We start from the raw sequence: 18,475 nt of genomic DNA on the forward strand, positions 1-18,475 counted from the left end.
TAGGGATTTTTCCGTGGTGGGAGGGCTGGAACAGCGTGCACTCAACCTCGTGAGGAGCTGCTTGAGTAGTAGCGGTTCCAAGGTCAAGAAACCCGACAACGACTGTGAGAGCGGTGTGCTGACTACTTGCACTTCCTTACCGCATCCAATGATGCCACTGGCACAGGATGACATGGCGGTCGGTAGGGCTCGATTGGCCTGTCGAGGTGCACAACGCAGAACTTTACCTTTGTTACGGTTCCGCCCCTCAGTTTGTAAAAACGGAACCCTCATAGGACCGCTTTTTTGCCCGTCTGCCTATCTGACACTTAACGACCCTTTTTTTCTGCAACGAGTAAACGTATCAAGTTCAGATCATATCATATACTGAGGTCTATGGTCCCTTGACAGTGTAAAAATGTTAAGCTTCTAAGTCAATGCAGTCAAAAGCTACAATCAATTATGTCAAATATTTTGATACTCGAAAACTCATTCATCAACACCTGCAGTCTACTTCCAGTTAACCCAGAATCATGAATTTTGGCAAGAAGCAAGGTTTCACAAGACAAGCAAGGAGAAAAACCCGAAATTGTCAGTTTCTTTTTTCGTTTGTTATCAGACTTCAAACTCGGAATTAAAACATTCTTGAAAGTCTTGGAATCCTTGGGTGTTCCGGCGTAATATCAAGCGCCGGCACGTCGTCCCGAAACGATACAGCAGAGAAGGCTGTGAGACAACGTCAGCCAATAGAACGCTGACTACGACGACACCACGACAGGAGAAGAGAGCACAAGAAGAGACACAAGGAGGACACAAGAAGAGAATACAAGCGACGCTCCAACTAGCCTCGGCCGCATTAGAAGAGACGCGCTGAAGACGCACTAGAAGAGTCGCACTAGAAGACGAACCGTCATTCTAACTCTTTAGTCGTAACTTACGTTTTGCTTGCAGGGAAATTTTATATATCGAAGGACATTGATTATTTGCATGTCGCCAATTGCTTTCGACACTCCGTTGTGAAAAGGCAAAGCATAGTCAATTCAGTTTATTCTAATAAACTCCATTAACAAGATTAGCTTGTATGTTGTCTAGCTGTCCGAGAAAACAGCTTCCTAGGCACCCTAAATTACACGAGTCGGCAGGATCCCACTTTGGGACCGATATCTTGCAGTATCAGTGTCGATAACAGGCTATAAACAGATAATATCCTCTATTCCCAGAATGGATAAGCTGTCTGTATACACAATGAAATTTGTACGGACCCCTGCTTGTACCTGGCCAATTTTATTTTACTTCCTTTGTCAGAAAAGTTCCAGAACAGGTTTCTTATTTCTGAGTTTCCACTGGTAAAAAGGAACAAATGTATTTATGTTACCTGGTATGTGTGCGTCCTTGAAACGACCTTGGTCATGTTTGCTGGCAAACTCATTAGGTGGCGCGGCTGTGCTTAGTAACAAACTGTTTGTATTCTTTGCGCATTTGTTACCGTGACACAATGGATGCTGATTGTGACCAAAGAGTGAACATTAAGTTCTGCGTTAAGCTTGGGAAAACTCCTGCGAAACGTGGACAGTGATCAAGCAAGCATATGCAGAAGGGGCACTTTCAGGAAGTCGTGTTTTCGAGTGGCACAAAAGATTTCTTGAAGACAGAGATTCAGTGCAAGACGATCCCAGATCCGGTCGCCCTTCTACAACGTGGGGCGAGTAAGGCATGTAACTGTTTGTGCGATATCAGAAGAACTTAATTTGAATCGTGATATGCGTCATAAGGTTTTACGCGAGGATTTATGACGCTGCCAGTATGACCGTCACACGAAGCATCAAAGTGCTGAATGGCGGAGTCCTGGATCAACAGCCTTGAAAAAAGTCACACGACAACCTTCAAGAACAAAGACAATGTTGATATCATTCTTTGATACCAAAGGATTAGTTCGCCATGAGTATGTTCTCCAGGTCAAACAGTGAATCTAGCTCTTTACATCGAAGTCTTGAAATTTTTGCCAGAAGCAATTCGACGCCCTGATTTGTGGCATTCTCAGGACTGGTTCTTACTGCATAACACTGCAACATTCCATACCTGTTACCGAGAATATGGCCAGACATTCTATTATTACCATCCCATATCACCAATATTTGCCCGATTACTCACCTTGCGATTTTTTCTTGTTATCGCGAGTGAAAGAAAAGGCGATTGAAATGAAAGCTTCACGAAGATATCGCAGGCATCCAACGGGCTGTGAGAAAGAGTTTACACACATCGCAGCTGAAAATTTTCTTGCTTGCTTCCGACGTCTCCAGAAACGTTGGCAACTGTACAGATAGCCAAGGGGACTACTGCGACAGGAGGTAGGATCATTACTTGGTAGTGCAATTTTCTATTTCAAAAATTCTAGTCTGGATCTTTGCTGACAAAGGGAGTACTTGAGACTTGGACAATTTCGTAACTGTGCTAGGTAATAACAAATGGTTTACAAGACGTAACAGAATAACTTATAAAGTTTTGTTTCCTTTTTTAAACACGTCAATGTGTGCAGCCAGAGTGGTACAGACAAACTCCAGTTTGATTCCGTTTCTCTCCATGTACACTCTAGGAACTTATGAGGGTCATATAATCGAAATAATAAAACCACGGTAGTCACAAAGCCGAGTGCTTACATCAGTCACCGATTAACAATCCACACGCCAGTTTCAGAGCCGCCTATTACATAAATAACACTCTCTTATAAGTGCCCAAACATGTTCAGCACGTTTTTTCTATCTTCATTTGCTACTTTTATTCATTTCTGTAAAATGTCAGTCCGCAGCTCGTGGTCGTGCGGTAGCGTTCTCGCTTCCCGCGCCCGGGTTCCCGGGTTCGATTCCCGGCGGGGTCAGGGATTTTCTCTGCCACTGATGACTGGGTGTTGCGTGATGTCGTTAGGTTTGAGTAGATCAAAGTTCTAGGGGACTAATGACCATAGATGTTAAGTTCCATAGTGCTCAAAGCCATTTGAACCATTTTATTTGTAAAATGTCAACATGTTTTAAGTAGGCTAATAATTATTGTGACGAAATCAGGCCTGAGAATAGTTTGTCTGTTGTGGTTCTGATCTTACTATTCTATTAGGTTGGTGTATAAGTTCGTAGCTGTTTTACATAAGTTTAACAAATACAACATATACGTATAACAGAGACTTTAGGTATCAATAACATATATTCTCCTTCAACACAGTCTAGCAACGCTGGGGTAGCTTTTCGATTCCCCGACCTTAGAAATCGTCGAGACGTGTTCGGAGCGCATTTTCATCGGGAAAGGAAGTTCCTTGAAGGTTATTTGATAGAGAGTGTTAAAGATGAAAATCTAAGGGCGCAAGATCAGGTGAATAGGGCGGGTGTGAAATGACTTCCCAACCCAACTTCTTTATGGTGTTCTTTTCAGTCTAGCAGTATACTCGTATTTCGTCAATGTAGCAGAATGTGGGCGGGCATTATCTTGGAGTAGCATCACTTCACACAGTCTTCCTGATGGTTGTTCTCGGACTGCGTCTGCAAGACGTCTCAATTGTTGCCAACAAATGTCAGCAGTGATGGTTACACCTCGTGGAAGCAATCCATAGTGCACCACGATGTCGCAGTTGCATGAGATGCATAACATTATCTTTTGTGGATGTGCGCAGGTCTTTCTATGGGGAGTTGCTGCCTTGTTTGGGCTCAACTATTCCTTTCGGTTCCTTATGATACCATAAAGACATCATTTCTCGTCACCAATAACGATACAGGTTAGGAATAGACGGTGCTGTTCATTAGCCAGTTGGTGACGAGTAAGCACATATGGCCATCAGCTAATTTTTGTGATTTTGGCTTAGAACATGCAGTGCCCATACACCCGATTTTTGAATCTTCCCCGCTGCATTCAAATGTCGTGCGATGGTGGAACGATCAAAGTTCAGCAGATTTGTCAGTTCTCTAGTACAGGGATGTGGATCATTGTGGATTAATACGTTCAAACGATCTTCCTGCACGTGGAGAGTCACTAATGTTAAAGTGCACCTCCTTAAAAAATGTTTCTGGCTGCCTCTGCTGCTGTCTTCCCTCTAGTGAACTCAAACAGAAGAATATGTTGCAAATGTTCCGATTTCTCCATTGGGCACTCCATTCTCTAGCGTCCACAGCTCCAAATAACAAAATGACCGTATGTAAGCTCAAATAACAACAGTGAGCTACAAATATAAAATGACAATCGAGAAATAAACCCGTAGCAGCCGGAAGACAAACATGCAAAACAAAAATGCTTCCAACTTATGCACCAACCTCATACACTGTTGGTTTCTGTACGACCCTCTATACATTATTGTATACTGGTAGCCTATGATTTACAGCTAAATGATGTTTGTTACTGTGAGCTTGGTTGGAAAATTAGCAATCATTTTACCTGTGAATATTTCGCGTCTGGCAAGTTCCACTTTGTCACTTCACTAAACACAGTATGTACGTTGCTGCTGTTTTTCAAGTCCCTGTTGATGTTCACCTGTTTTCGCATCAGTCTGGTGCCAAATTTAAATTGTGTTTACTTTTTCTCTTCCTGTGGAGACGTGTGTGAGTGTGCGAGGAGAGGTGTTTTTATCTATTTGTGTCGTCTTTTGTGTATAGTTCCATTAACGTGTTAAACAGTATGCCATTGCTTAGTGTAGTATAGTCGTTTTTAATCTTTGTTGCTAATTGTATGTGGAAGTTTTCTGCTATTGTAACTTTATAGTACAGGCTGTTTCCGGATTTTACACTTTTGAGATATAGTTCTCTTGTAGTTGGGTGATGTTTGTGGGCTGTTATGTGATGAACGTATATACAATGAGAGCTGTTACTTTCTAGAGCTATGAGGTGTTCTGAATATCCACACGTGTGGCCATCATCTTCAGGACATCATCCTTACGAATTAACTTTTTGTTGCGAGACCTACAGCCATACCCTAATTTTTGTGGAAGATATTTCCAATTTTTCCGTTTGCTTGCGCCGCCCTATATTTAAAACTAGGTACCGAGCAGTTATAATTAAAGTGCAGCTACTCACATAAGTCCAGCGTGGGCTGTAAATACCGTACGCATCGAAACTTGGTAGATATGCTAATGCGTAAATGCGGAATCGATTTACGCTGCAAATAAACTAGTTCCAGTTTTGGCCACCAGCTGCAAATCTGACGCAGCACTGCATCTCATCGACGTCTCCGGTGCTCATATTGAACAAATTGTGTAAGCGGTGTAGTGTGATTATAAAATCACCATTATCCTTTCTCATTTGTTTGATCTTTTCTGCCCGCATCGACTTTGTAATCTATTACATATGGAAACATTCCTGTACATCTTTCTTTCATTCACAGCGCTACATTGCACCTGGTGGCCAAAATTCTAACTAATTTTTTCCCGTGGAAATCGGTTCTTTATTAACGCATTAGAATATCTTGTTAGTTTCGCCGCCATACGCTACTTACAGCCCACACTGAACCTCTCTGAGTAGCTGCTCTTTAATTATAACCACCCAGTGCTACAAGTCAGTCGACTGTAGATAGTGGGTCGATAGAGAATTGGGATCATTCTAGTATATTCTCTAGAATGGAATTCCAGAACATACGAATCACTGCAATAAATGGTCGAACCATGTGTGTATGAATGAGGCTTGAGCCATGCGGCTCAGCTTCCTTCGAATTCCCAGGGTCTGTCTGTCCCTTGTTTCAAATGGTTCAAATGGCTCTGACAAGGGAACCTCCCCATCGCACCCCCCTCAGATTTAGTTATAAGTTGGCACAGTGGATAGGCCTTGAAAAACTGAACACAGATCAATCGAGAAAACAAGAAGAAGTTGTGTGGAAATATGAAAGAAATAAGCAAAATATACAAACCGAGTAGTCCATGGGCAAGATAGGGAGGTTCCCTTGTGAGCACTATGGGACTTCTGAGGTCATCAGTCCCCTAGAACTTAGAACTACTTAAACATAACTAACTTAAGGACATCACACACATCCATGCCCGATGCAGGATTCGAACCTGCGACCGTAGCGGTCGCGCGGTTCCAGACTGTAGTGCCTAGAACCGCTCGGCCACTCCGGCCGTTGTTTGTTTGCTTCTGAGATGTTCTCGTTCTGGTGATGGCGCAGGTCTCACGGCGGCAGCTCGGTTTAAGTGACTGTGGCCGCGACAGGCGCGATCGCCAGTACGGCGGACAGTGATCGATGCAAGCCAGTCTGCTGGAGCGGATCCGCTCGGACTGGAGTGGCAGCGCGAGTTAGGACGTACCGCCAGAACGGGCAGCAGGAGTCCCATAGGTCTCCAGAACACAGGTGTTTGTGTTGGTTGCAGAGGGTCATCGTCCGGCCTGGTCGTTTCTTCACTACTTGGCGACATTCTTTACCTTCTGTTATTTGGTAGAGTGGCTGTAGTGCTCTGATCCTGGTCACGAATTTTGATCCTCGTTACAAAACTCTGACTAACGGCTTAGCTGTTTGCTTACGTGATTTCCCGAAAGAATGAGCCGGGATAGTGTCGCCTTGGTGGCAGTTGTTTCATATTTATTCAGTTAATCTGAAGGCTCACCTGGTGTTCTATTCTAGGTATTTCCTGACACCTCCGAGCGAACGAGCGTGAACTCTGCAAGTTAGTCTTCTCCAGAGCTGACCTAAGTTGGGCTGCTGTTTGGTTTAACTTTTGCGTCTGTTGACCACCTATTTGAGTTGTACTGCGTCACCATAACGACTTGTGTTTTGGTTCGATACGGCCGCGTGGGGGTTGTGGGCCTTGGTTTCTGTACGTTGTCTTTTGAGCCCCTGGTAGCTCGGTGCTTCCATATTGACTGTGGTTTAACGAAGGCGCTGTGCGATTTCGCACCAGACTTATATTTCCCTACCTTGCGAACTTTTTAAAACTACTTCTGGACAAGTGGTATGGAAGAGACCGTTAACACACGCCTTAGTGTGTTCTGGTTTAGCGGGCACGAGGGCCATGCCGTGCAGAAGACGACACCAGCTGACAGAGTAGAAGGACGCACAGACCTGTGACAACCGATGGACGACGATTCCGCAAATGGCTCACCGACTCAAGAGTTACATAAAGCAGCTTATACGCATTTGCGAAGTTGATCTGAGAGCATATTTTGGAGGTGTCTCTCAAATGGTTGTTGTTTCTTTAACTGAAAGAAATTATAATATTTTATTAAATAGGTGGACTCACTGTATCTTTAATATTTTAAAGCAATTAGACATAATTGGAAGTTTGCCTTGAAAGCACATTTTGAGGGTGTCTCTTAAATGACTGTTTTTCTTAAATGGTTATTACCTTTTTAAAAAATTTCCTGTTGCTTGTTTAAGTGAGAGAAAAAAGTAAGATTTTGATAAACATTATGGTCTCATTGGGAGTTTAATATCTTAAAGGATGTGATACATATTTGCAAAGTTGAGTTTACAGCACATTTTGGGGTGTCACTTGATTTTTTTTTCTTGGCTTAAGTAGTTAACACTTCTTTTAAGAATTGGGCAATTGTAAATCTTTCTCAAGCGCTTGAGTAGGCCTGCAGTCTATGTTACGTGTTTTTATTTAAATCCTTTAAGCTTTGTTATTATATTTCTTGAAACACCGGAGATGTTCTCTTACTGAAAAATGTTGGGTCTTCTTGAATTAAAGTGTGTAACCTAAAACGTGAAAGATGTTTTCCCTGAACCTTGCCTAGCCGTTTCACGTTCCCTTGGCCTTCTTTCTAAAACCATTATTACGTTTTGATTGGCCTTGTCAAGACTGACACTTCATTCATGTAAATAATAGTGTAGCTAACATCCACAACCATAATCGATTACGACGAATGTGCAGATGGTTCTTTTGAATAATACAGCGATTTTCTTCTTTATTTGAATCCTTTCTGCGCTTATTCTCCATCTTTAACACCATCTACGTCGACGGGACGCTCATCTCTACACTGTCTGCGTGCTATGAATTTTAATGGTCTTTGTCGCAATTAAATGTAACATTGTAATTGGTAAAGTGTTGATCACAACAGCATCGTTACTAGCAATAAGTGTAACTTGTCAGTATTAAAAGGTTGGTCAAATCATGACTGTTAATGTATAAAACGAGCAGGAGACTCCATTGCATTTTTGGCTGCAAATGACTGAGTGTTGGTGTCAATTATTCTGGACACTGGATGAAGAGATATCAGCATCCTTCATTAACCGACAAAAAAGCAAAACAATTTGTACACTTGCACTAAACACAACATTGAGAAAGAAGCAGTGCGAAGTGCAAAAGCTGTCAGAACTGCCGTTATGAAACACCACAAACGAAGGCAATAACAGGTGATTCAGTCAGTTTGAATTCGAGACGGCGGTAACCTTGCGTGACGGAAGGTCATTCACAGCGCTGCCACTTCGTTCTTCGGTGTGTGTTCACGGAAAGACTAGCGGCCAATTTTCTGACTCGCTTTTTTTCTTGCCGTTCGAAATAAATACTTCAGTCCTAGCACTTTGTCATTGTCTTCACTGAAGAGTGGTTCCTGTAATTTTTCACCTTTTCTTCTAAAAGATAATAAGCAACTTCCATAACTGCAAACTCCATCTTTTCCAGAACCATTCATATCTTCCAGGTGGTATGAAATGCAATATCACACACTTTTCGAGAGGGATATTTTGCTCTAAAGGAGTAGGAGTTTTACAGGCAGACCAGTTTCAACATCACTTTCGTATGTTAAGCACGTATCGTCATCATTGTACTAGTCAAATACACTGTCCGCACGGTCGAGCGTATACGACACCACACATTCCATTGACTCATCTTGCAGAAGCGCTAGTATTTCATCCGCCACTTCATTCTCTCTCTGTAAAATTCCTTGGATTCGTTTCTGACGAAATGTCAACTTCGGCAACTGCTGTTGTAAATATAATGGAATGTTTAATTTGTTTATCGTTGCCATTGCTTTGCTTTGTATCAACACCACTGTAGCACTGTTATGAGTTACTCGTCGACTAAGCAGTTCAACTACGCTCGGTAGCCTCATGCTGCCCTCACAATTGGGTACGTCCAGTCCTGCGTCTTGCTGTCATTAGCAGCCAATGTTGTAGTTGCATGGTGGGCAACATGTGGGGCGCGGAATGCCCTAATCACTACTGGCCTTTTGCTTCCTCGCACTCTAGAGGTTCCTCCATCGGGGAAAAAGGTTTCTGGGAGGGTTTCCTTGGTTATCAGGAGAATGATGGAAATGGACATCGCCTGCCAAACATTCTGAATCGCAAGTTGGGAACCCCTCTTCTCCACACGCAGCCTTATGAGTTATTCGGCGGACAACGTTCTAAAACAGTACGAACAGCTCCCATATGTGGAACGTAAAAGATCTAAAGAAAAATAATAATAAGAAAAACCGCATGGTTCCGACCGATGTACCTGTATGTTGTGTGTTACCCTCAGTTGTCAGGCAAATACCGACTCGACTGGGAACTGCTGTACCTTGCGACATTAGGTAATAGTTTCTTTTTTGTATTTTAACTTTTATTTCGGATTTCAGCCTGCTTACTGTTTGTGTGGCACATCCTTTTCATTGCTATTTGTTTTGTTGTTGGTATCTTCTGGTCTTTCTCTTGTTCAGTGGCATAATACTCGTATTTACCCTGCCTAACATGTATCCCAATGCAGCATGACCTTGCTTGTGGGGAGGATTTGATACGTATATTCTGCTTAAGCTCATTTTCCTTCGTTATGGCTATTGCAAGAAAGTTGAGTTTTTCTTCTTCTATTTTTAATTTAATAGTTCTCTAGGAAGTAATACAGGAGTGTTCCTTTCGTGGAGACTATTTATCTCTCGCTCTGGCCCCTGTTTCGCACAGTGAAGTTTGACTTTTTTCTCTTCTTGTGACAGACAATCACGCTCCAGTCCAAATACCATTTGCATAGGCCTAGACATGCCGACGTCGCAAGCTGGAGATGAAGAAATATAGAAAGTATATGAGAATATGAGGATATCGAACGGGTAGTTCAGTACGTAAAGGGAGATGAAAATCTGATAGGCACTGGGGATTGAGATGCGATTGTAGAGGAATGATTTGCAGAAAGGGTTACAGGAGAATATGGGGTTGGGACAAGGAATGAGAAGAGAAAAAACTAATTGAGTTCTGCAACAAATATCAACTAGTAATAGCGAATACTCTGTTCAAGAATCACATGAGGAGGAGGTACACTTGGAATAGCCCGTGTGATACGGGAAGATTTCAGTTAGATTACATTGTGGTCAGTACGACTGTACTGGACACTACACATTGAAGTTTGAATAATTTGGCTCGAGCCCCCACGTGCTATGGCACTAAAATATATATATATGTGTTACACTCAGCTTAGTTGAGCGGTCCAGAGATGTGGCTGGTCTCAATGTCTGACTACGTTTTTCGTCATAGGGTGCCAGCTCACACCTGTCGTAAACTCAATTTTTAAGCTGAAATAAAATATAAAAAAACAATGCAGACAGGTATCGCGCTGAAATTTAAAATATTGAGTCACTCATGTTAATTTATAATTAGAACAAGTAGTTTATTTCTATTTTTCAGTATATTCACTAAACACTCAAAATGCAGTCTGATGGGATTTTACGCAAGGGCGGCCTTTAACAACTGTTGCTACAACAGTTCACTATAAAATTCACATGTCGCGATCACCGCAGTCGAGAGGCTGTTCACAAATTCACAAAGTAGACGCTTGTCTGCTCTCTTAAACCACTATATTGCGTTCCACTTGATCGCTTTCGAACGTGGCTACCAACCCACTACTACCTCCAGATGCGCAACACGTCTGCTCTTAGCGTCTCTCAGAACGAACTCCTCCATCATCAAGGTGGCCGCCCTGTCCACCCCCGAAACGACTGCCTAACTCAAAACAATATTTGACAAAAATTACGAATATTCTAAAACGTATATGATATATTGAAAAATATGGAAATTTTCCGGGCAATAACAACTTAAAGTCCGATTTTTTTGTATCTGCCACCGCTTTTTAACAAAATAGTGTTCTTGTGGCGTGATTTTACTTTTCCCGGATTTTTGATACTAAACATAAGTAAACAAATAAAAATACATACTTAATTACTTGTCTACCTTCTTTAAACTTTAGAATGCTGCCGATAGTTTTGTCTCTTCAAATTTATTTATTACCAAAAACACAGTTTCTCTCAGTCGAATCCCATATTCCGACCTCCCATTAAAAAATGGTACATGTTTTGCTCGTTGTAGCTCTGCTAGCCGCATCCGTAGACACTTTGTTTATATTAATCGGCCAAAGCATTGGCGAGATATTCGCTTTTGAACTTCCATAAATTTACAATTTTTAAGACAACAATAACTTTTAAACTATTGTATATTTTTGTAGCGCGTCTAGATAATTTAGTTTTACGTATTTTTCTGTCCATGATTGCCAACTCGCATCTCTGGGTCACTCTTAGTTTTGTTTTTATCAGTTTTTCACTGGCATATAAATTCCTCCAACCGCGAAAACACGGCCATACGCGCCCCTGCCTAGCCGCTCGCCGCGGCCCCGTGCTCTGCGGCGGGAAACGGACGCTCTAAACTCCAAAAATGTTCAAAAGTATGTGAAATCTTATGAGACTTAACTGCTAAGGTCATCAGTCCCTCATCTTAGACACTACTTAACCTAAATTATCCTAAGGACAAGCACACACACCTATGCCCGTGGGAGGACTCGAACCTCCGCCGGGACCAGCACCACAGTCGATGACGGCAGCGCCTTAGATCGCTCGGCTAATCCCGCGCGGCTCTAAACTCCCGCCACATTTTGTACGCTCACGGTTATCCCCAATTGCTACTCCATAGCCCAGTGCATGGTGTAGCAAGTAGCACCAAACCAAATCTGCGCCTCGGGAACGAAATAATACACATAAATAAACTCTACATACGAGAGCAAAAAAATCGAAATGAACAAGTCCCTATATTATCTCATGCGGCAGCACTTCCTACCGTAACTTAACTAAACTTACGCTAAATACATTTATTCATCAGTATTTCCATGATTCTGATATGACTGGCCAAAGGTTGTGAGTAACAAAACATAAGCGAATCGAAGGTGGACCAGCAATTTTTCTTAAAGTCCTCTAAATATTGTCCTTTTTCTTCAATCTTTTTATTTCGATGCACTAAATATGTTATTAGAAATTACGCAGCACATAGAGTAAGCATGTAATCTCCCCCTCACTTATCGACCTTAATGACAGTGAAAAATTAAACCGCGTGTACCTAATGGAAATTTGAGAAAAGCAATCGTCACCGAAGCCAATTTGTCGGTAAAGAGGGAGGAAAGGGTTACATCTAAATGAAAGGAAAAATGCAAATGAAACTGCTGGAAATTAATTTTGAAAAGGGGTAAAGTTAATAAAGAAAGTAAATGTGCGGCCGTTACGTTAACAATTAACTAGCGGTAATTAGATATTTGAGATTTGGGGGAAATTACGGTCGCCAGTCCTTTGGACAATTACTATAGTAACTGAAAAAAAGAAAGGTTATTACACATATAATTAGCACTAGAAGCGTGGCAACTGAAGGTTGACACGTGTAGTGTGAAAACTGAAAGTTTGTCAGAAGTAATAAATTTCGCTACACTCTGACTTAATTTAGCAAAAGAATTAATAAAACCGGAAAATCGAAAGTTAATTTAGTGACTGAAGTTAATAGTGAGCTTTCTTTCTGAAGCACATCGAAATTCAGTAAAATACGGTTAGTCTTGGACTACCTCAACAATCATTTCAAAAGCTACTTGAATCTACGCAATTTAGAAATAAGAGCTTTAACTTTGAACTTGAATTAAATGATTCTGAACAATTAACAATAATAAAATTTAGTACGTACCAAGCTGAGCTGCAGTCACAGGTAACTAAAATACGGTAACAAAACTCGCACTCTTAATTTGTGCTTGTGCAATCTAAATATTGTAGCCAGCTATGAATACCTTAACTGAACTTTGAAATTAAAGCAGTGAAATTGAATGATGCTGGCGTTTGAATTTCAACGACACTCGGGCTCATTTCGGAAAAGGAAGGGATCCTGCTTGGTAATGCAATTGGGACAATGAGCAACAAAGGTTCATGCTAAGTTGCTGTAATTTTGTGATGCAACAATTTTAAAAGTTTGAATAGCTGAGGTCTGCCATACAGTTCTAAAACTTTACGTGCTTCCAGTCATCCTTGTTGGTTGATTGAAGGTTTGAAGCTGTCGATCGAGGAGGCGGCGACAGTCACTCATTGTCGGCCGTCGCTGTTGCAGAAGCTCGATGTTGGCGCGCCTTCTTCTCGACACGGTCACCAGACGAAACGGGCTCTTTATGTGCGCCAGCTAATGCTTCCCGTCCGCGACACCATGTCAGAAACTATCATCGCAAGTCGAGCGCAATTACATGCTGCCAAACCCCGAAAGCGCAGCAACTCGTGGGAGCTTCACACAACACACCTGCTCCACTGCACCACCCCAGCCAGACTCTCCTCTGCCCGCGCTCCACGCGACAGAGTTAACACTCCCAAAGATCCTAAACACTTTAGTTCTCCACACGACCTATCGATGTAATGGTTCGATAGCATAGTTTCCCTAGGCCAGACCCAGCGTAAAAATACAAATAATCTTTACACAACAAACCAATTATACATCGACATAAATGCATATATATACAAATAATAAAACAATTACAATATACAAAGACACAGAAACGTCATATATTCAGGTAACAAAATAAGGAAAAAAAATTATAGTACAATAGATGGAAATACGAGGATATGCATTTCCGGCGTTACAAGCACTACACCTTTTCTTGTCTTCTGTGGTGTGTCTCTGATCTACATCAGTGCTACAGCTCAGACCTCAGTCGTCATTTCTCAAGTTCTCTTGCCAGTCAGCTAACCCGATTCTACCAGAAACAAACCAAATTCATCCGATCAGTTTCCCATCAGTAAAGGCGTCTGGGTACCAAGAAATCCACCCCCTCTGCTATCCAGACTTGACACAGTTAAAGCTAAATTTCAGGGCGAAACCTGACACAAATATACAGATGCTAGTGTTACCATAAAATACATGCTGGGTACAGACTTTTCTTTGATTGCAACAATTTCTTCCATTCAAGAACGGAAACAGCCCAAATCGTTCCAACTGTACAACACTGAGACAAGGTTTCTCTAATGAAAGTGAAACTAAGAAAATATGTGACCAGAATAGTACTCAAAAGTGTATTGTGTGATGGGTTCCATGCTAGGTTCCAGCAACAACCCTGTCTCTAGTTTTAACCCAAACAATAATGTAACTGCTGATCAATGACCAATGAAAATTACAGCACTGCAAACTGAATACCCCATGACACAACATAATCCACTAATCAGCCTGTATTCCCCTGAAACTAAGTAATCCTTATGATATAAACAAAAATGAAAGAAACAAATTATATACCCCCTCAAATCTAAACAGTTCTTCAATGAATACAAGAACATATTATATGAATACCATTCAATTCCATATTCTCACTAGTCAATCCCATGCTGAACTATCTCCACCCCCACGCACCAAAAGAATTTGGTGTGTGACCAAATCACAATCACCACTCGTGAAAAATTGAATTAATATTCGTATCATTATAAACAATCAGAAAATGCCGCTCAATGTCCCTCTCTCACCTTCACTTCCTATCATGTACATATAAGTGCTGTAGAGTGACTACAACTGTTGTAGCCTGCAACACTAGTCATTATGAGAGAATTATGAGAGAAGTAGCTGTGTCAACCAGCTGTTCCATTACTTCAGATACCACTACACTTTTACCAAGATAAACATGAAAACGACTAGGCCATCCAGAAAACTCTTAAAGCTAAACACATATGTAAATAGTACACAGCAAGGAGGCCCTTGGGAAAAAAAACTTAGCTAGCATACACATGGTAAATTATCCTCTTAACTGCCTCCCTCTCTGCTAGTGCTATAGGGTATTGCCTAACCTTAATGGGTTCATGTAGATTCACTTTGAGTGAATACTCAAAATCAGTCACCTTCTCTGGTTTTTCAGAAAACACATCTTTATTTTTACTAAATAACTGATATGATTCTGTCTTCTCATCCTCAGAAATCCCCTTTGTACCATTTACTTTACTCCTTATCTCTTTCTCAACCTCCATCTCATCCATTAAGCACTGTGCTACATGCAAACAAGCCACCAGTTTTTCATCATTGAGTGCATTTTTGAATTTAACCCTTTTTCTTCCCTCATCAGTATTCAGTTCCACCACCTGGTCCTTACAATCTACATATGCCTCATATTTACTCAGGAAATCAATCCACAACACCATATTCATACTCAAATTTGGAACCGCCAAAAAGGAGTGACTAAATACTTTACCCCCAATGTTTACATCTAGAGCTACCTCCTTGAGGTGACAGTGAGTCATGTCATCAGGCCACAGTTGATCGCGATTGGTCTGAAGAACATTTTGGGTAGTTGGAGCGAATAGCTTAACCACCTAGATCACCCAACATGACTCCCATCGATCATTTATAGTAAATAATGCAGAGATCAGATGGTGGACAAAATCCTGCACCAGAAACAGCTTAACAGTTACAGCAGCACGGATTAATATTCCTGCAGCGGACTTTAAACCACTTGTGAGTCCAAGCCACGTCGAGTTGTACTACGCCTAGCAAAAGTAGGTCCGACCTGATATTAGTACGTATCCTATGACTTTTGTCTCCTCAGTGTATATCCAATAACTCTAAGGACGGCGTATACGTACTCTGCTGCCAAGTACACTGGAACAGGTAAGAAAAAGCTTCAGTCCCGACGATTCACAGAATGGTGCTACAAAAGGTGTGAAACGAACTGTGTCGTGTCACCAGAGGGGTAGTCATAGAACATTTTCAAAGTGCAAAATGAAAAGTTTTACACTTCTGTTCATGCGTCAGTCATATTTTTACATTTGATACTTCGGAAAATGTAGAGCTCGAAAACGAATGAATCATTTATAGTAGTCAAATATATTTCACACCGAAGAAAGTGGTCGTTCGTTATCACACATTCGCCATTATCTCACAAACAGCAGGTTTTCGGACCCTTGTTTCATGAAACTTTTTGCTTGTGTTATCTACTTATTTAGTTTTTACTGTTACTTAAGATACGCGTCCTCTATAATGTCAGTACTATAGACTGAGGTGGCAAAAGTCAGGGACCCGATGGTACCTAACGGTTACTGCTGTGTAGTTACTCTTCCTAAACAGCATCCCAAACGAACAATCCATTTCCGTCTTTACTAGTGGTTATTCGTACTTCAGGTACTTGGTCTACGGACGGCTCTGTTTAAAAAGAATAGCTCGATGTAGTCACAGGGCCGAACGACACGTCTGCTTTCATGACCCGCAGCTCACTCACTGCAAACAATAACCTGTAGCTGTGATCCTGTAGTCAAACAGTCTATGCACTGGCTGGAATTGCGACTTAACAAAATACACAGAAATACAAAATAAAAGTTTAATAAATAAATGAATAACAAGGGCACTATTCTAACATCTGTAATTGATGTAGATGACAGAGAATTATCTTGAAAAATTTTTTCAAGGAAAAACATCTCAAATAAACGGGAAAATACCCTTATCAAATGCAGTGAAGCACGTTGAGAGCGTTACGAGAATGGTAGCAAAATCCCCAGTCCAAATAGTCATTGAAGATACTCGAAAACTAACTCCACTTCGTGATCACAATACACGAGAGATCATCCGGCTCAAAATAGTTCACAATTCAACATGATGATTCAAAAGTTAACACACGCGATAGGAAGAATAGTAACTCATACTCTGTCTATTCTCGGTTCCGGAAATCAAGCGGCAGAAGTTAGCGGTCTCCGCTGGATCACATTCAGACTTCCCGAAATATAATGTGCCTTGAAAAGTTAGAGTAGTGTAGCAGTCGTTCACCGCCCAGAAACAATCAGCTATACGACTGAATCGCGCATGTTGCTTTAGATAGGCCTTCCGTCTTCCAGAACTGGCCATAAAGTGTCCAGAACCGTTCCCTTGTGCGTTTCACTCGGGAAGCCCCAGTTTTCACTTGACTCCAACAGTGTTCCGTCACTGTCCAACTCTCATTGGCTGAAGTCCGTCCCCATCAAAAATCCATCGTTCTCAGATTTCACATACATGATCTGACTTATTTTGAACACTTGCCGGACTAAACTAAAAAATTACAACAATATTTAAATAAAGAAATGTTATCAACAGTCGGTTACACTAAGATCATTTACAACAAAAATAAATAGTAATAACTTGTTCATACATAAATAAGCCAGAATTCCTGCACAAGTGTGCTCATGACAAATGACAACAGATGTTCGTTGATAATCTTTTAAACAATTATTTGTTCCTTATTGACAGAGGTGTCTTTTGGTTCTCTTTTAAACTGTGGTGACAGGTAACACATGCAACTGACCACTTTAAATTAGCGCAGTTTTTAAACAGCGCTGGCAATCAACATTTAAATAAAGTTATTGAAAAAATAGTAAACTGTTAATTAAATAAAAACGTAAGTATGGCAAAATATGAGATACTGGCCCTGTGTTCACTTGCTGTGTAAACGTGGAGAATACGATGTTCTGACCAACATTTGCATAATGAAAAAAAAATAAAAGACGTCGTAAATCAACAAATAAAATATATATGTAGCTTTCAGGGATGACAGCTATAGTGCAATGCTACCATCCGAGATGTAGTATGTTGAAATCGCATGAAGCGATTAAACGTTGTTAATTCAAAGGTTCATTGTAAAATGTTTATTCACTGTGAAATATTAGCTTCTGTAGTTTTTAAGCCATTGACATATTGTTGTGTCACTGGATGCTCCTCATTTATCTGGTGTCCGCCCCCGGTAGCCGAGTGGTCTGAGCGACAGAATGTTAATCCTAAGGGCCCGGGTTCGATTCGCGGCTGGGTCGGAGATTTTCTCCGCTCTGGGATTGGGTGTTGTGTTGTCCTTATCATCATCATTTCATCCCCATCGACACGCAAGTCGCCGAAGTGGCGTCAACTCGAAAGACTTGCACTAGGCGAACGGTCTACCCCACGGGAGGCCCTGGCCACATGGCATTGTTTACATTTATCTGGTCTGGGACTGGCCCTGAGTCGTGCACGGATAGCCAAATGGTCAGTCTGCTTTCCACAGTCCTGCGGCTCGGGCGCCTGTTAATCTCCCTGCCGCGAAGCTTCGCGCGTACGTGGATGTTTACTTCGTGTTAGCCTTTGCTAGTCTTTGCAATTTCGAACTTGAATAGCTCATTCGTATCGACAGTCTACTATCAAGATCGGCTTTAATAATGAATTTGCAGGACCGAATATATTTGAAGTACGACGATTTATACACGAAGAAATTAAAATTGAACGACAAGATATGATTGGCATCCACTTCTCAATCACAAGCTGTGTGGTCTACGTCAAACTGATCAACGTCACAGTATGTGACAAGATCGTACGCGACCATAAA

Source organism: Schistocerca piceifrons, chromosome 7, assembly GCF_021461385.2.
Source record: "Schistocerca piceifrons isolate TAMUIC-IGC-003096 chromosome 7, iqSchPice1.1, whole genome shotgun sequence".
NCBI lineage: Eukaryota > Metazoa > Arthropoda > Insecta > Orthoptera > Acrididae > Schistocerca > Schistocerca piceifrons.